We start from the raw sequence: 13,810 nt of genomic DNA on the forward strand, positions 1-13,810 counted from the left end.
CAGGTAAGTTTCAGGGCCCTCTCTGTCTGGACGATTGCAGCAGTCACTTATCTGACTCCAGCTTGCTGCCTTTCACTCCCTTCTCTATTTCCAGAGTGATCTTTCTAAATGCAAATCTGAGTCTATCATTCCCCATCTAAAAACTGTGTATAGCTTCCTGTCCTAATCAAGATAAAATTCAGGCTCCCTTGCGTGGCATACAATATTATCTCAGATTTAGTTTTCCCTGTGTTTTCCAGGCTTGTGTCCAGCTTTTCTGTGCCTTGCAGTGGATGTTGGACTTCTCCACATTCATGGTTCCATGTACTCACCATGCAGAGGCAGACCTCCAAACCTGTGCTTAACTTGTTTACCCTTCTATGACACCCTATCTACTTTTCTGTGTTTGGTTAACTCCTGCTCATTGTTCAAGACTAATTTCCTTTAGGAAGCGGTATACGTTAGAATTCAATGTGGTACAAGTGACAAAAAATAACAGTGGCTCTGTTGCTCCCCTGGAGTAAACATGAGAAAGAAAAGGATATTCTGGGGTCCATGGAGAGGAACGTCAGACACCTCTCTAAATGGGCACCAGGCCCATTTTGACCATTTTTAAGTGCACAGTCCTGTGATGTTAAGTCATTTGCATTGTTGTGCTTTCCTGGTACTTCTTGAGCTCTTTTTATCTGTAGACATTGGTCCTCCCTTAATTCAAGATAATTATCTTCTAGCATATCTTAACAATCTGTTCTTGGAACCACTGTTATTCAACTGGGACTGGCAAATCCCAGCTGGTGCTCAGGATGCAGAATGAAAGACATTCCTTGTCCTGAAGGAGCCGCAGTCTAGTGTCAGGGTAGACAAGGAAAGCAAGAGTGGAGCATAATAAGTTCTTAGGTCAAGGTATACCTGAAGTGTTATGAGAGTCCGGAAGATGGGGCATGTGATTGAGACTTGGAGTCAGGGAAAAACCTCAAGAGAAAGTAGTGCCTGGAGGTTGCGGTGAGCTGAGATCATGCCGCTGCACTCCAGCCTGGGAGACAGAGTGACACACCATCTCAAAATAACTAACTAACTAGCTAACTAACTAAATAAGTAACGTAGTGCCTGAACTGAGTGATGAGAGACCTAGGAGTCAACAGGAAGCTAACATGGGCTGAACCAGCTTGATAAAATAAAACTCTAGACAATTTCATCAACACTAACCCACACCATTTCAAACAAATATTCAAAGTAAAAAAAAAAAAATGTGCTTGTTAGGCAACTTTATCATAAGTTCCCTAATCTCCATCAACCCACCCCAATGTTACCCCAATTAAATACATAATACAAGTTCCTCAGTTTCAACTAGATCCCCACCTGGATTCCTATCCCTCTTCTAGAGACTTCTGGAATGTCACTGCCCTATTTTCTTCAGCCCACTCCATCCCTCAAATTCACCCTTCTCCCTGTTACCTACAAATCAGCATCATCCTTGGGCTCATCTAAAGAAAGCAATGAGAGATAGGTGAAGTTAAAGGACAAGGCAAAGTTCATGGGAGAGATGAGACTTTAGGATGAAAAAGGACCAGGACTGGGGTGGGGATAACTTCTGCACATATCCTGTGGTATTGTGTGGCATTAAGAGTTGGCCTTATACCTTAGAAGAACTCTTTCTCCGTCTCTGGTGGTAGGGTAGAGGATAAAGTGGAGAGAGTCTTACTAGTGCATCTTGCCAAGGGCTTTTTTTTTTTTTTTTTGAGACAGGTTCTAGCTCCGTCAACCCAGGCTGGAGTGCAGTGGTGTGATCATAGCTCACTGCAACCTTGAACTCCTGGGCCCAAACGATCCTCCTGCTTCAGCCCCTCAAGTAGCTGGGACTACAGGCACGTGCCACTATGCCTGGCTAATTTTTTTATTTTTGTAGAGATGAGGTCTCACTATGTTGCCCAGGTTTGGTCTCAAACTCCTGAGCTCAAGCAATCCTCTTGCCTCGGCCTCCCAAAGTGTTGGGATTACACTGGTGTGAGCCACTGCACCAGGCCCATTTTAACTATTTTTAAGTGCACAGTCCTGTGATGTTAAGTCATTTGCATTGTTGTGCTTTCCTGGTACTTCTTGAGCTCTTTTTATCTGTAGACATTGGTCCTCCCTGAATTCAAGATAATTATCTTCTAGCATATCTTGACTTTTTTTGGCCACTTTCGTTGTATGTATCAGAGTGTGTGTGTGTGTTTTAACCAGCATATCAAATCATGAGTCTACCTTCTGAGGAGAGTGCAGCAATGTGGGTTCTAGTGATTTCTTTCTTCTTATTCTCCTAGGCTGCTTCAGGATTTAAGTGTTTGGTTTAATAAGGTTAAGGAACTGGTTATTATTTATTTATTTTTTTGGAGAGAAGTCAGCAAAATGCTCTGTGGATAAACCAAGAACTTAGTATGCAAAGGGCTTTCGGTAGCCTGGGCGCACAACCCGAGCACACATGGTATGAGTGAGTGTCCACACACAAGCATGCCCTTGCTTTCCTAGGTCACCTGTGGAGAAAGAAACATCATCTTTCAACAGAGGATCATTCCTCCGTTTGATGATACGTGCATCCTGGCATCTGGAATTCAATTGACTATTCTGTCTTAGAGCCAAGAATCTAGAAAGTGAGTGGAAACATCAGATGTGAGTCAATATTTCACAATGTCGTTGAAGAGAACATATCAACACTCAGTTAACAAGCAGCAGCCCTGTGTGGATGATGACGAAGGCTGGACACATATGAGGGTGTGAATGTGGAAGAGGGCTGGGGCTAGGGACTTTTATAAGAATGTTTCCGTACTTAGCTCAGTGCTGGCCACATGTTTAGTTAAGCAGGACATTTCCTTACTGAGAGTCCGGTTGGAATTGATTTTCCATTAACTATTTATTTTGATCTTTGATTTTCTCCATTTGAATAGGTTGTTAGCAAAATCAGCTTAATGCTGGCCATATACATTGGTTAACTGTTTCATTGATCATACAAACACAACCATTAAATACTGTGTGTTACAGAGATAATTATTGTAACTATATTTATACTAGAGGGATAGACCAACAATATGCTGGGAAGGAAGTTTTTTTCTTCTTTTTAAAAGAAGTAAATTTGATACTCAAGAGGTAGTGTGGTGGACTTAGAATGCCCGTTCCTACTTTGCTCATCCTTCAAGGTCTGAATGAAACATGACCTCCTTTCCAAAGCCTTGCACAGTCTTCCCAGGCCCCATCATGGTTCCTTCCTCAGCTTGTGCGTGTTCTCATAGCACTGCATAGAGCTGCATATTTACCCGAGGCAGGAAAGTGACCCTTATTTATCTTTTGCATATAATACAAGTCCAGTATATTCTGACTAGTTTTTTGTTTTTGTTTTTGTTTTTCTTTTGTTTGTTGTTGTTGTTTTTTGAGACAGGGTCTCGCCCAGGCTAGAGTGCAATGGCGTGGTCATAGCTCATTGCAACCTGGAACTCCTGGCTCAAGCAATCCGTCCACTTCAGTCTCCCTAAGGGCTGGGATCATAGGTGTGAGCCACCATGTCTGGCCCTTGATTTGGTTTTAATTTCGATCTTCAAAAAGTAAAAAGAATGTTTATAGTTTTTGCTAATTTTACAAGTAACCAGGCTCACTGGATTGGGATTAGACAATAAAGTAGAACATGCAGTCACCTTCAGCCTATCACTTAGAGACAACCATTATGAATATTTTGGGATATTTATCTCCAGATCTCTCTGTCTCATATATGTATATGTATATTTATTTATATTTATAAACTTAGAGGTAGAGATTATTCTTTTTTTTTCTTTATTTCTTTTTTTTTCTTTCTTTTTTCTTTTTTTGACGGTGTCTTGCTCTTTTGCCAGGCTGGAGTGCAGTGGCATGATCTCTGCTCACTGCAACCTCTGCCTCCCGGGTTCAAGCAATTCTCCTGCCTTAGCCTCCCGAATAGCTGGGACTACAGGCATGTGCCACCACATCCAGCTAATTTTTGTATTTTTAGTAGAGATGGGGTTTCACCATGTTGATCAGGATGGTCTTGATCTCTTGACCTCATGATCTGCCTGCCCTGGCCTCCCAAAGTGCTGGGATTACAGGTATCAGCCACCATGCCCAGTCTGAGACAGAGATTTTTCTAAATAAAACTGGAATCACATTATAACTCCTTCTTCGTCAGATGCTCTTTTAACTCAATATGCCATAGGCATCTTTTCCTTCCTTCCTTCCTCTCTCCCTCCCTCCCTCCCTTCTTTATTTTCTCTTCTTTTCTTTTCTTTCTTTTTTTTGACAGAGTCTTGCTCCGTCACTCAGACTGGAGTGCAGCGGTGCAATCTCAGCTTACTGCTCACTGCAACCTCCACCTCTCAAGTTCAAGTGATTCTCCTTCCTCAGACTCCCGAGTAGCTGGGACTGCAGGTGTACACAAGTTTGCCCTTGCTTTCCTAGGTCACCTGTGGAGAAAGAAACATGATCACTGTGCCTGACTAATTTTTGTATTTTTTTAGTAGAGATGGGGTTTCACCATGTCAGCCAGGCAGGTCTCGAACTCCTGATCTCAAGTGATCCACCCACCTTGGCTTCCCAAAGTGTTGGGATTATAGGCATGAGCCACCATGTCTAGCTACCATAGGCATTGTTCTGTTTGAATAAATATGGAGCTAGACCCACTTGTTTAACCAATCACCATATGTTGAAATTTTAGGTTATTTCCAGTTTTTCATACTACTATAAATAATACTATGCTAAATATCCTTGTATATACATCTTTGTAGCCTATTTCCATTCTATTTACCCAATCACTCTTTAAAAAAATCTTTTAGGATATTGTCAATATTTTCCTACTGCTATAAATAATACTTGGATAAACATTTTGTACATACATCTCTGTCCCCTTTTAAATTTTTTTTTTTTTTTAGGATAACTTCCTAGAAGTAACCTCATTGGTTACCCATTGGTCAAAGGCCAAGTACTTGTAAAACTTTTGGATACATGTTGCCAAATTACCCTGCAAAACGTTGTGCCAATTTGCACAGTTATTACCTGTATGTAAGAATTCCTCTTTCACCCTACTCTTGGCCACAATGGGATTTGTGAATATTTTTAAAACTTTGTTAAGTATATTTTGTGAACTAGGTGTTAAACTTAACCACAAACAGCACAGTTTCTCTAGGGAAGTGTGTCCCATCTAAACGGCCAATTTAGAAACAGCCTTCCTTCATCAGCTTGTGGTTACCTGTGAAAAATACCCTGAAATCTTTCTTTAACATCACTCATTAAAAAATGTACCAAGGTGTGAGGTGGGTCCCTCCAAACTGGTTAATTACTGTGTACCAGAGGATATGAAAAAACAAAACAAAACAAAAAACCAACAACAGTCTCTTCTTTAAGGGAGTGTTGGGCCATGAAATCTCATGACAACATTATCAGGTTGTTCTAGGGGATATTTATTATTAATTAATGGAGTAAACAGGTCAGTGGTATTTAGAACTATACCCAAGACCCCTTGAAAAGATTCAGGGCAAGAGATAAATTGATGAGGTCCCTCCAAATATGGCTTTTCGTCCAGTAAATTATGTTTAGACACCCAGCACTAGAAATATGTAGACAAATTGGAGAGAGTTCAGAGAAAGGCAATAAAAAGATGAAGGGAATGGAGGGACTGATTTATGAGGAGAGATTAAAGAAACCAAAAACACAGAGCCAGGACCCAGAAATGACTTCAGGGAGCATGAAAACAAACAGCAAATACGTTTCCGTGTAAACCACCAAAGTGGGGACTTGTTTAGCTTGGTACCAAGAACGTAAGTAGTGGCAGTGAGGTGAAATGAAAGAGAAGAATCCGACTCACTAATTTATTCAGGAGTGTCTCTAGAGAGAGGTTAGAAGTTCTCTGGCTGGAAACGTTTAGCACCAGACAGCTCTCAGCTCCCCCAAGGAGAGGATTCTAGACCGGAAAACAAGAAAATAGACTTGCAGGTTAGATCATGCCAAGCCTTGGAACCCTTCCACATTGTTACCTCATGGTGACTGTATAAATATACTATCTCGGGTCCCAAAGGTAAACTAATACAGCTCATCTCTTTTTCATTTCCTGACTTTAATGCCTCTTTAAGTTAGCAAGTTCAATCAGGTTTGAACGTATGCTTTTTCAATCAAGTTTCTCTGCACAGTGTCTTTGTGACAGAGGTGGTCGCTGAAGCTGGGGTTCAGGTGACCGCTGGAGATATCTCTGGGCTCCTTTAGTGCCTGTCTGAAGTAGCCAAGGAAGAGAGGAAAGAGCCAAGCAGCCGGGAATGCAGCCCACCTGCCCCAAGTCAGAGAGAATGTCCCGCATCAGTTAGGCCTCATAATTTTTGCCCTAAATCTCATCCCCATAACAGAAATGTAAGAGCTTTGTCTCTTCAAAAATCCACCAGGTTCCAGAGGAGATGGAGAAGGCATGTGGGAGCCTACTTGGGGAATATGATCTTCATTTTGATTTCCTTGTCCTTCTGTCAATAACAGAAAGTTAACTTGCTTGGATTTGCTCCAGCCAGTGTTTGCTGATCCATAAAAAGGGGAATGGAATAATAAGAAAAGTGGAAACAAACAACACTACACACACACCACACTCATCTATTGTTTAAAGCATTTTACTCCTTCACAACAAGCCAAGTGTTTCCTAAGCCACTGTCGTGGGCCTGACGCTGAGTTGGTGCTGTGGGGAGTGCCCGTGCAGGCTTTTTGTGTGATGCCCAGAATCAGTGCTGGTGCAACCAGAGGTGGTAAAAACAAAGTGAGGAGAACCAAGGTTGACTGACTGTGCTGACATTCCTCATTAGGGTTGCACGTGGGAGAGAGAGAGAACTAGTGTTCAGGTTAGCAGCTTGAGCTTTGACCATAGACAAAGGTTTCTCCACTAACTGTGTGACCCTGCTCAAATTATTTAATCTCTCTAGGTCTTGATTTGTTCATCAGTAAAAGCAGAGATAAGAGTACCTAGCTCATAGCAGATTGCTGTGATGATAGCCCTCATAGGAGGGTTAAATAAATAAAACATATAATGTGCTTAACCAGTCTTGCACAAAGTAAGCACTCAATAAATGTCAGCTATAAGAGTCTCTCCTCTTCCTGCATGCACACACAGAAACTCCTATCTCGAAGTCCAGGGGGCCTCCGGCACCCACCTGTGAGAAAGGGAAGGTGATCTTCCCCTCTATTGCTTGATTTGCTGGCCATGGATTCCCAAGGAATCCATCATTTCAGTGAAAAGTTTAAAATTTTGACTTTTTAATTTCAATATTTTATTACTGAATACATTTAATGTCTTGATATTTTAAAAAAACAAATCTAACCTGATTTTGGATCACATCTATGACTACCTTATAACCAAACACTTAACCAGTGCCATTTAATTTTAGTGCCCACGTTTGCTTTTAGGTTCATAACTGTGTTGACACCAAGTGATCACAGAAAACCACAGCTTTAAACTTTCCTTTACACTGAGCTGTGGGCCCGTATTTTTCTATATTTCTTAAGTTTGAGGAAAACTGAGCAATGACAAACACCATGGAAAGTAGGAGTGGGGAATGTGGGAGGCCATGTCTAGGGATGTTCCAGGAGTATCTCCAAAATGGAGAAACTTCCAGAAATAGGAGGCAGCATTGGGTAGTGATGAGCTGTGAGCCAGGCTAATTTGGGTTCAAAGGTCAGCTCAGCCATCTGAGCTGTGACCTTGGAGCTTAGAGGCCATCACAGCTAGGTAAGAATTAGAGACTCATTTATGTGAAATCCCTTGCTTCATCCACCTGCAGATATGGATTCATCTCCCCTGAACATCAACATCCCCTCACTGGTATAGCACAACATATGGACAGAAGGGGCAGATTTTCAATGGTGGAAGACTAGGCAGCAGGGACACTTCTGGTGTTATATGATGATGTCACCCCCAATCTGCCACCACAAAGCAAAGATACCGTGAAGAGGACAATTTCTGTAAAATGCACAGAAGGTCAACAGGGGCCAATCAGTCACCTGGTAAGAGGTGTGGCAAGAAGAGATTTTCCAGGGAAGAGGACACAATGCTCCTCCTGAGACTGTCATAGGAAGGAGGGAAATTGATTGCACAAAATATAGAATGTTGGGACTTGGAGGAAAAGTTTTGTAGATTTGGGGCACCCAGTTGTAATATTCTGACTGTGGCTGGCCATCCTGATATTTAGTAATGTGAGCCTTGAGTCCAAGAGCTTAGGTACAGTTCCTCCAACTCTTGGGGGCAGAAAGCACATCAGTATTTTTGGCTTGGCTTCTGGAACTGGTCTTCTTTTGAGGTCCTCACAGCTGCCACTCCACTTTTAGAACAGAGAAGAGCCAACTCCTGGTTGACCAGAACATGGCCAGGAAGGCAGCAGCAGGTTTTGGAGGGAGACCAGTGGGTTCGCCTAACTGAGTCTCAGTTTTCCCATTGGACAGATGGGGTAATTTTGAGGACAAAAGAAAATCACTTAGTCCAGGACCTGGCACCCAATCAACTGTAGCACAATTTCATAATTTACAACCGGCAGTGGATAGAACAGAGTGGGCAGGCCCAGCTTTCAGCCCAGAGAGTATAGAGAGAAAACTTTAGTTGCTCTGTCATCGAGGCCTTTTAGCCTTAGCTGGCTGCCCTCAGGAATCTCTGGGAAACAGAGATAGTTGCACATGTATGTGACAGAGAATCTTGCTTGCAGACATGAAAGTGTCGGGGAGAAAGGGCCACACAGTTTCCAGGGACCAGCAATGCCAATTACTTTTTTCCAACTTATTTCTGGGGTTTTGGACATTAACATATCTTTGGTTGACCAAAGCATCTCTGTTCATTTTCAGTCTGTAGCTGATTAAAGTGAACTTAAACTCTGTAGAAAGTAGATTTTAAGTATGTATGCATGTGTGCAGGGAGCAATATCTGTGTATAGTGAAAAGTAAGAAGAATCAGGACATTGCATTTCTGTTTTCTCCTGACTCTGATGTAGGCCTGCCTGATTTCTCCACTGTTTTGGGCCACAATTTCTTCACTGACAAAATCTTCAGGAGTCTAGATCAAATGATCTCTAAGAAAGGACCCTTCCTGCATTTCCAGTTGATCTATGAATGTATTCCTGAGGTGCTGGGTGGTTTCTGATTTTCTTAGAAGTTTTGGAGCCAACTGCCATATTCTTAGATAGGCTCAGGGGAATTCTATTCTGAGAACCCTCACCTAGAGAGAATAAGTCTTTAATTTGAGGATCAGCTCAGCCTTTAAATTCTCATTTTCTCCTTCACTCTCTATCTTTGGGCTTACTCTGCATTGTTAATTCTATGATAGAATGAAAAGAGAACTGTGAACAGTTGTGAGGAAAATTTTTGTTGTCTTAGGCTAAATTTCAGTTACAGTGCAGGAGAGGTTTGATGGAATTTAAGCCCACTTATTTACGTTCAAAGAGGAAACTACAGTGACTTGGAGAAGCAAGTAGAAGATATGGAACACGTGACTAAAGAATCCATCTTTACAGAACTGCTTCCTCAAAGGCTCGTGGGCTTTGGGGTAATGTTGTGTTCCTTGAGAAAAATAGAAACATATTCATAGTCAAGTCCACCAGCACTGCAGACATCTAGGTATTGCTGCTACTATTGCCAGAAGGACCAACTCCTCTCCTCCACCTCCTCTTCCTCAACTCCACTAAATTAAATTCAGGATAGGGGAAAAGCGAGCCCAGGAGAGATGTTGGAGTTTGCTCCTTATAATAGTACCACCTTAGGTCCAATAAGCATGAATGGAATTTCATGTGTTCACAGCTGCCTGAATTCTGTGTCAGAAAGGCAGGAGCTTTGTCTGTAACCTGAGTTCTTCTAACAATTGTTTTTGTAAAATTAGAGGGATTTGAAAAGCATGAGGTTAATGTGCTTAGTGATCTTACTAGCTCCTTTATGGAAGCAGACAAGCACATTTCCAGGATTGATCCAGAGTAGAGAGATAAGGAAAGGAAGGGAGTGGGAACACTCTATACTTTCCAAAAAATTTTTCTGTAAACCTAAAACTCCTTTTATAAAAATAAATTATATTAGTTTATTTTTTTAAAAAAAGAAAAAACTGCAATTGATGCTGAGTAGTTCACTTTTAAAAGTACAAATTTGCCATGACAGGGATAAAAAACAAACAAAAAAACTACTGATAATTTATCTCTATGTGACCCCTTTTTCATTACTACTGGGCCAAAAATCATCTTATAACTAAAAAAAAAAATGCTGTGTGTCAAATAAAAGAGTATTGAGATGGATCATTGTTGGCCTGGCTTGTGGTGGGGCCATTGAGGGCAGAGATGCATTTGGAGCTTGACGCATAGTAGATACTCAATAAATATAAAGTGAATGAATGGACAGAGTGGCAAATAAAAGAGGTAAGCACTCTCTGTTGGGAAGAACAGGACTTTTAATATTATGCCTTAGGGCAACGCTCAGGTGTAGATGGGCTCTGGGGACCAGTCTTAACCCTGGCCTGTAGTTCAGAAGCCGCCATCACCTATTCCATCCCTGAACTCCTTACAACACAGTATCACCAGTTTGCCTCTTTCTCATTACTTCTGAAGACAAATCATTAGGCCTTTTTTGACTTAAAGTCTTGCTGTCAATTGTAGGGGAATAGAAGCAAGTGAGAATTTCTTTCCTTAAGTTGCCAGAATACTAAAAAAATTCTTAGTGCCCTGGGCCCTGGCAAATGGCTCTTGCCCTACACCTGCAGTGGCAACTGGATGACCCTTTGGTCTCCAGCGACTGGTTTTCATGTGTTGTCACATCACTCCACTCTTCTTATCTAACATTATTTGTATTCTTCATTATTGTCTACCTTGTTTTCTCAGGATGTTATTCACCACTCTGTCTACTGGGCTCAGGAGAGGGTTTCTGCTATAGTAGGTGTTCTGGTTGGAGAGTGAATGAATGGAAACCCAAGAGTCAAAGTATATTTGGATAAGAAATTTGAACCTGAGTTGGGGGTGTTACCACAGCTCAGGCACATTCAGCAGGCAGTTGGAAATATGAATATCCAACTTATTCATTCATTCAAAAATTATTACCTAAGCATCTACTATATGCCAGCTACCATGTAGATGCTTTAAATACAGACTAGGCTTTCAGCCTTAGATGTCCCAGGAATAGAACCTCCAGATCAAGTTCTCAACTTGTTTCTGCTGCCAATTTGCTGTGTGGGTTGGACCAAATCACATAACTTCTCTATATACAAAGTAGGTCTGCCAATATTCCATCACCTCCCAGGGCAGTTGTAAGGATTAATTGGCATTTATAGAGTGCTTTGAGCTCCAGAGATAAAAGGTCTCCTGCTTCTGCCAAATCGCATGATTACAGTAGTGTGGTGGGATACATGATTTAGAGCTTATGAAGGACTTTGAAGATGAAAAGAGACGAAGTCTTATTATGATTTCTTTCAGCTTCTAGGCAGGACTGACCTTGAGGTTTATGTGCCCCCGAGTCTTTCCGGCACCACTGGGATTCTGGCTCTTTTCCTTGTGCTTCTCAAGAAGTTACACTGGCCCTCAAATTTTTTTTATTTTGCATAGTTTCTAAAAGAAAAATCAAAGGCCGCTTCCTGCATTATAGAAACACAACCTCAATGATCCCAGGGCTAAGGGAGGAGGAAGAAGGCACAGAACGGATTTTTCTCTGACACTCTCATTCCTGGATTTATGACACTAATTGTTGGAACCAGTGAATTCTATTGAAAGACAAGATTGACTCCCTCAATAAAATAAAGCCAAGTAATATCAAATCCAAAGTGTGTCTTGAGGCATTAATTTGTTTGATGTTAGATTTAGAAAATATGTTCAGAAACAGTCTCTGATGACATCTTAAAATGGTCTCATCTGAGAGACAAAATATTGATCTATATCCTGTGCCTTTCTGGAGTTTCCTTCCCAGTTGAAGGCCCACAAGACCCCATCTCTGGAGGAGGAAAGAGACCTGGTGCTGCAGGGCCTGCCACAACCTCCTTCTGAGTTCTCAGGACTCTGGGAAAGGCCACTACTGAAATGTACCTAAAGCGGGCTATACCTTAAAGCAGGGACTTGGGGTCTGGGACCAGGGTGATAAAACCTGTATGGGACCCACACTAGAAAGTTTCACTTGGAAGGAGTCCACTCTATTCCCATTTTTCAAAGCCCACTTGGGACAGAAAATTGGAGATGGAAGTTAGTGGTATTCAGAAAAGAGGATATGGTGCAGTACTCTAAGGCTTTCCCAATCCTTGCCCCTTAAATGTAGGGTCCAGAGCCACTGCCCAACTTGTCCTACCTAAGGGATAGGCCTGCACAGGAACATGTAGGGTTTAGGTGGTGGGTGCCATGTGATTTCCACTTGGCTGGAAGGTTTTGCTGCAGACACTCACATGGTGATCCTGAAGCAGAAGATCTGGATCTTGGAGGCAATGTACTCAGATGGGATCTGATCTTGGTTATATTCATAACTCTGTTAAAAATAAACCCAGGCTGGGTGCAGTGGCTCATGTAATCCCAGCACTTTGGGAGGCCAAGGCGAGTGGATCACCTGAGGTCAGGAGTTCGAGACCAGCCTAGCTAACATCGCGAAACCCCATCTCTACTAAAAATACAAAAATTAACTGGGCATGGTGGTGGGTGCTTGTAATCCCAGCTACTCAGGAGGCTGAGGCAGGAGCATTGCTTGAACCTGGGAGGCAGAGGTTGCAGTGAGCTAAATCATACCACTTCTCTCTAGCCTGGGTGACAGAGCGAGACTCTGTCTCAATAATTAATTAATTAATTAATTAATAAAAATAAAAAAATAAATCCATAAGACCAGAAGGAGCTTTTAATGTCTTAATGCCAGAAGGGTAGTAAAACTTATCTATATGAACTCTTTCAAAACTTGACTGGTGGACAGAAATAGTTTATTTACTTTATTGACTGGTCTTGAACTTTTCCATATCTCTTTCCACTTAATTTGCTCAAGTCCAAGTGTTTCTTTTTATTGTATTGTTTTAGCGCACACACTAGTTAGTATCAGCTGGGAGTTGGGGCATTATTTTATTGATACATTGCCCCACTTTCTAGTGTATTTACAGGTGAATAAAGGTTTGGCTTTTGGAAAACACAAAGGGTGTGCAATTTAAGTCAACCATGACAGCAACAAAACAGTCTCCCTGAGACCTATTTCTGGGCATTTCTATCGCTGTATAAAACTCACTATGGTGCAAAGTTTTAAGTAAAAGCTGTAATTCTGCTCCTTGCGATAATGCATGAGCATTTCTGGCCAGAACAATTTGCTCTTAAGGACGTGTATTGCACGCCAAGTAGAGAAAGCACTCATATCCCAGTGAGAGTGGATCTGAGAAGAAAGTTTTCATCTATTATTTCAAAGTCGTTTAGTAATTCACAAAGGTCATTCTCTAACATAATTGAGTTTCCATTTCTAAACAATGATATAATAATATAGTAGTTTGATCCAAAATTCTGTCCCAGAATGTCCCATTTCTTGGCAGTTATTTTAAATGGCGCAACTGAGCTTTATTGGATTTGGGGAGTATTTCCCTTTCTCTATCCAGTGCTTTCTGAAGTTGTAAGATTGCTTGATGAAAGGTGCCTTGTGAAAACACTGCCTTGTTTTATGAAAATATTATTCAACTTCTATGGTATAACTTTTCACAGTATTTGCATTAATATATTGATCTGGATATATCTAGAATTGTGTGATTTTAAAGCACAGTTTCTCTCCTTTTTTATTATTTTTTTATCATCTCTAAAGATTGTTCCCAGTAGTCTTCTATATATCTTGTTTTTGTTATGTCTGATTCTAATTTTATCCAGGGACGGCT

At 41.3% G+C, this 13,810-nt stretch overlaps 1 long non-coding RNA gene across 1 annotated transcript in view; it reads left to right on the forward strand.

Annotated features, from left to right (window-relative positions):
* Window positions 1-13,810, forward strand: part of LOC105502629 — a 100,210-nt gene that overhangs the window by 11,613 nt on the left and 74,787 nt on the right. Inside the window, exon 2 of the long non-coding RNA XR_001000366.1 lies at window positions 2,488-2,609. This is a non-coding gene — a long non-coding RNA (uncharacterized LOC105502629). The remainder of the gene's footprint in view (window positions 1-2,487; window positions 2,610-13,810) is intronic.

The sequence above is a fragment of the Colobus angolensis genome, unplaced genomic scaffold (genome assembly GCF_000951035.1).
Source record: "Colobus angolensis palliatus isolate OR3802 unplaced genomic scaffold, Cang.pa_1.0 Scaffold80, whole genome shotgun sequence".
In the NCBI taxonomy this organism is placed as follows: domain Eukaryota; kingdom Metazoa; phylum Chordata; class Mammalia; order Primates; family Cercopithecidae; genus Colobus; species Colobus angolensis.